This window comes from Tenrec ecaudatus, chromosome 11 (assembly GCF_050624435.1).
Source record: "Tenrec ecaudatus isolate mTenEca1 chromosome 11, mTenEca1.hap1, whole genome shotgun sequence".
NCBI classification, from domain to species: Eukaryota; Metazoa; Chordata; class Mammalia; order Afrosoricida; family Tenrecidae; genus Tenrec; species Tenrec ecaudatus.
This window is the reverse complement of record NC_134540.1, coordinates 60,075,021-60,080,509: the sequence shown is the minus strand read 5'-3', so window position 1 is coordinate 60,080,509 and position 5,489 is coordinate 60,075,021. Positions and strand designations below refer to the sequence as shown.

The window sequence follows — 5,489 nt, the reverse complement described above, 5'->3', positions numbered from 1 at the left end:
ATTTTCTCTTCTCTTGAACAACTTGCACACTTTGACTAATAAATGGCAGGTGAGGGCAAGGGAGAGATAAAATACTAACAATTAAATATTGTAGCAAGAATAAAGAAATATTTAGAGATGAATTTATGTGGGAATTTTGCCTGAGGATCGAACAAGGTTTCTTATAGGCAATTACTTTGACTGGGAGTATAAATATGGTGCTAAAATATCCAAACCTACTGATGGTGAGTCAGTTCCAACTCAGAGTGATCTTAAGGATGGAGCAGCTCCTCCATGGGGTTTCTGAGGCTGCAAATCTGTATGGCAGCAGACGGACACATCTTTATTTCTGGAGCAGCAGCTAGGGTCAAAGTACCAATGTTTTGATTGTCAGCCAAGCACCCTATCCACTGCATTACCAGGGCCCACTATAATAGTCAAAATATAAAAGAGTGAGTGGTGAGGGCATTTTATTTATTCCTAGAATTATAATTTGTATTTTAACTTATTGAACAACTAACAAGCTATGAAAGTCAGCACTTTAAGGATTTAAACAGGAAAATTATAGCAATGACTTATTAGTACATATTCTTTTGGACTTCATCTGGAATATAGCCTACTATTTATGCACACTAGCTCCCTGATAAAGTCACCTCTCTGTTGTCATTTGCTCCACCCTACCGTAGACGGGTTGTCTTTCCTTGTCACAGTAAGTCCAGGGGATGAAGCCAAGCCATAGAAAATCCAGCAGAATGTCAGGTCTGAAATTGAGAAAGAGAAAATGTGAGTTTGAGCAAACATGCAGAATGGGATATTATATGTGAGTAGAAAATTCTGTAGGTAATTTTAGATTCCCAGGTAACTCTTAGGTATTGAAACACCTATTTTCACTCAGACAGTGTTATTTTGAGAGCCTTAAAATATGGGAAAGAATTTAGTTAAATAGAATGAAACTATCTTGTGATTTTCCTCTAGTACCACAATTCATCTGATATGATTTGGTTTGTGCCTGAGGTTCTGAAAACATAATTTCTTAAGTACACAAAGGAAACATCGAGAGATTTTATCAAGGTGTGAATTTGGATTCTATGTATTTTTGCATATTCTCATTATTGGATCGAATTAAAACAAACTGGTTGGAATCCCGGCCTTAGGCATATTTCAAGTATTTAACTAAAGGCTGATTATATATTTGACTGTGCAGAGCCCTATGGCTAAAAATTAGTGGTGGTGTGAAGTTCATCTTCTTTGGGAACTAGAGGTGAGGTGTGATAAGATGAGACATTTTGAAAGGTGTGAATGTATTTAAAAGAACAGGAAAATGAACTCAGATTGCATTTTGGATTAGCTGTCCACTGGTTATATATCTGACTGCCTCCAACTAATTTATTTATTTTCCCTTCTTTGAGAGACCAAGCTAAGTGCGCAGATTTAACTAATTTGATTTATGATAGATTTTTCAAAAGCACATTTTCAAAGGTCTCACAATTGGAGGGAAGATTAAGATTATACACATCCAATGTCCAGTAATTAAATGAAAAACTGACATTTTATCTGTTATTCTGATTTTCCCTCTAAAATTTGTAATAGTGGACCCAAAATAACATCAAGGGACTTGTCTTTTCACTTATCTCCCATGCTTATTAAAGTTGTATGGGTCAGATTGTTAGGGAGCCAGTCAGTGACAGCGAGTTGTCCATTCAATGCCTTTACAGCCCCCATAGAGGGGGTTGGGAAGGAATCAGGACAGAATTGGGCACCTATGAAGACCTTAAGGCATGCTCCAATTCAAGTATACCACCAACCCCAGCCAGGTGGGCATACACCTGGGTGGCCCAAACTATGCAGCCTCATGACCCCACCCAGGTGGGCTTACTTCCACCAATGCAGTCAACCACGACTTTTAACCACACCTCCCCAGCTAGAGGTTTGAATTCCCTGGCAGCTGGTGGCCCAGTCTCTTTGACGCTAGTTTCCACCTGCTCTCTGACCTCAGTTCACCACTTGTGGACATGCAGTCCCACGAGGTTGTCTGTGCTCAGCTGTGGGCCCCAGCGTGACTTCCACGTGGTTAAGCATGCTTCCCTGAAATAACGTGTACTCCTTTGAAACTGTTAAACCTGAAAGTTCTGTCCTTGAGAGAAACCCACTTGGTTTACAAACCAGACTTTGGCGTGAACTCTTGGGAAGCCAAGAACCGAGATCTTACCCACTTGAGAAACCTCACTAGATCAGCCTCCCATCTGGAATTTTGACTTTGCTCATATATAACATAATAAGTAATAGGTTTACAACACTGTTAGTACAAGGATCAGTGACTCGATAAATATATCCACAAATAGCCCCCACCCAGTTGGTGTTCAGTGCCATCGAGCCAGTTTTGACCCTTAGAACCCATAGAAGGAACACTGCCTGGACCTGTGCCATGCGCACAACGGTTCCTGTGCTGGAAATCCTTGTAGCAATCACCGTGACCGTCCCTCTCACGAGGCCTTCCTCTTTGTCACCGTCCCTCCGCTGTACTGAGTGTGCTGACCTTTCCAGGGATTGGTCCCTCCTGACGATATGTCCAAAATATAAAAGATGAAGTCCAGCCATTCTTTTTTTTTTTTGAAATGGATATTTTTCTTTAATCAAGTAACTGCAATTAGGAAACCAGAGGAGGGCCCCAGGTGGGACATAGAATGGCTGCCCCTCCCCACAGAACGAGAGGGCGGCCCTGTGCCCTCCCCAGGACCACACCCCTCCCTACTCGCTGCAGCATCCTAGGGGCAAGCCCCCACCCTGCCTGGGCCTGGCCCCCTTCCCCTAGAAGCAGCATCCTGGGGGAGGGAGGAGGGCAGACCTGGGGGGCGGGGCAAGGAGGATGACCGTTCAGCACTTTAACAGCAGCGATGATGATGATGATGGGTGTCGAAGAATGAAACATTGAACAGAAAACAATACCACTGTCCAGAGGTAGTTTGTGAACAGAGGGAGGATGGAACCAGAACCTTGGGGGTGGGTCATGAGGGGGGCAAAGTGAGCTCCTTGGTATTAGGGCCCCATCTGATGGGGGAAACTGAGGCCTAGAGTGTAAGCAGACAGGATGGGTGTGTAGCCTGGCCCACCTAAGTGGCTGCCACAGGGACCCTGGGCCTTTGTGAGCTCACCTGGGACCCCAGCAATGCAGGATGGGGTGGGGGGGTGGGGTTGGTGGTGGCTGAGTCCCTCCTGCCTTCCTGTGCCCCTAGGCCACACTATTGTAGGGATGGAGGAAGGGGTTGTAGGTTGGGGACACACTCAGGCAGAGGAACCCCCACACAGGGACCACACTGCTGCCACCAGGAAGGTGGAATAGGGGGTGTTGGGAAGATTGGGTGTGGACCCCTTTAAGACCCGGGGAGTCTACCAGGCCCCTTTGTGGGGAGCCAGAGGGGCAAGTGGGAACAGGTGGGTCCAGACAACCATGTTCCCCGACCCTTGAGGACAGGGAGGCAGCAGGTGCTGTGGGGGTGGGGGGAGCGCAGCTAAGTGGGCCATTAGCCTTGTCGAGGAGGTCAAGTGTATGTGCAGGTGGGGCGGTCGCTGGGAACTGAGCCAAAGGAAAATTGCTTGCCCACTGGGCCAAGGGAGGGGCCTCCAATGACTGGTGTGCTGTGTAGTGTGGCTGTGAGGGAGGGCTGTGCCCTGGAGGGGTTGGCGAGCGTGGGCCCCGGGGGCGGGGACGGGGTGTGGGAGTGGAGTGAAGCGGTCCAGACCGGAAGGATAAGGCTCCCTGGGGTCCGGCCAGGCTGCACGGGTGGGCGGTCACTGCTCTTCCTCAGAGGACTCCTACGACATGCCCTCTTCCTCCTCCTTCTCCAGCTTTTTGGGTCTGCCCCTCGGCTTCCTCCCAGGAGCTGTGGTGGTGTTTTTCCGGATCTTGGCAGCTTCCTTGTTTTTGCTTCCCTTCGGTCGGCCCCGAGGTCTCTTGGGTGTTGGCACTTAACTGGGCTCCTTCTGACTCCCTACCAGCGCCGACCCGGGACTCACCGGAGGCTGCTTGCATGGCTTCTCAGTGCCGTCCTTCTCCTGCTTGGAAGCCAAGGGCTGGCTGGACTTTGAGCTTGATTCGCTCATCTTCTCTAGGTAGCAGATGGAGCAATGACCAACTCGTGAGCTTGGCCGCCGGCCTGTGCTGCGCTCGAGGCTGCCGGGAGCGAAGGTGAGTCCAGCCATTCTTAACTCTAAGGAGCCCTCGGGAGCTCCTTCTTCCAAGACAGACTTGTTAGGGTTCTCTCTGAAAGACTTTGTTCGCAACAACTTCATTTCATTGTCGTTGATTACATCGTCATAGTACTTTATTCAGTTAATTCACCCTTTATCTATTTTATACGTTAATTTTTTAAAAAGTTAATAGAATGCCACTTTAATAGAAGAAAGTATTCTTGCATTGAGCGTGTACTTGAGTGGAGACCCAATGTCCTTCTGCTACCTTAATACTAAACCTATAAATATATTCCCATAGACTTACCCATCCTCATATATAAATATATTTGCATATGTACGTGCCTTTATCTAGACTGCTATAAATGCCCTCCCCCTCCCAGCTCTTTCCTCTATTTCCTTTGACTTTCTTCCTGTCCCACTATCATGCTGAGTCCCCACCTGGGTTTCAGCAATTCCTCTTGGTTACATAACCCTTGATTACACCCTACCAGACATCCCACACCCTCATCACCACTGATTTGGATCACTTGTTGCTCCCTTGTCCCTGAGTTTGTTAAAACCACTTTCTTTCCCCCCAAATTCCCCTCTCCCATGTCCCCCCAAGAACTGTCATTCTATGATGCTCACCTTCCCGACACAACCATTGAAGACAAAGCGGGTGAATAAGCAAAGGTGGTGAAGAAAGCTGATGGTACCCAGCTATCAAAAGATACAGCATCTGGGGTCTTAAAGGCTTGAAGGTAAACAAGCCATCCAGCTCAGAAGCAACAAAGCCCACATGGAGGAAGCACACCAGTCTGTGCGATCACGAGGTGTCGAAGGGAACAGGTATCAGGCATCATCAGAACAAAAAATCTTATCATAGTGAATGTGGTGGGGAGTATGGAGTAGAGACCCAAATCCCATTTGTAGGCCACTGGACATCCCCTTACAGAAGGGTCTCAGGAAGGAGACGAGTCAATCAAGGTGTGATGTAGCAACGATGAAACATACAACTTTCTTCTAGTTCCTAAATATTTTCTCCCTCATTCACTATCGTGATCCCAATTCTACCTTGCAAGTCTGGCTAGACTAGAGGATGTATACTGGTCCAGATAGGAAGTGACAATGCAGGGAATCCAGGGAGGATGATCCCTTCAGGACCAGTGGTGTGAGTTGTGATACCGGGAAGGTAGAGGGAGGGTGGGTTGGAAAGAGGGAACCAATTATAAGGATCTACGTGTGATCTCGTCCCTGGGGTATGGACAACAGAAAGGTGGGTGAACGGAGACATCAGATAGAGCAAGATATGACAAAATAATAATTTATAAATTATCTAG

The 5,489-nt window shown here is 47.1% G+C and overlaps 1 pseudogene; it reads right to left on the bottom strand.

The window, feature by feature from the left end:
* Positions 1-3,724: 3,724 nt before the first annotated feature.
* On the bottom strand, positions 3,725-4,080 carry LOC142460730 (high mobility group protein HMG-I/HMG-Y-like; annotated as a pseudogene).
* Between the last annotated feature and the right edge of the window lie 1,409 nt (positions 4,081-5,489).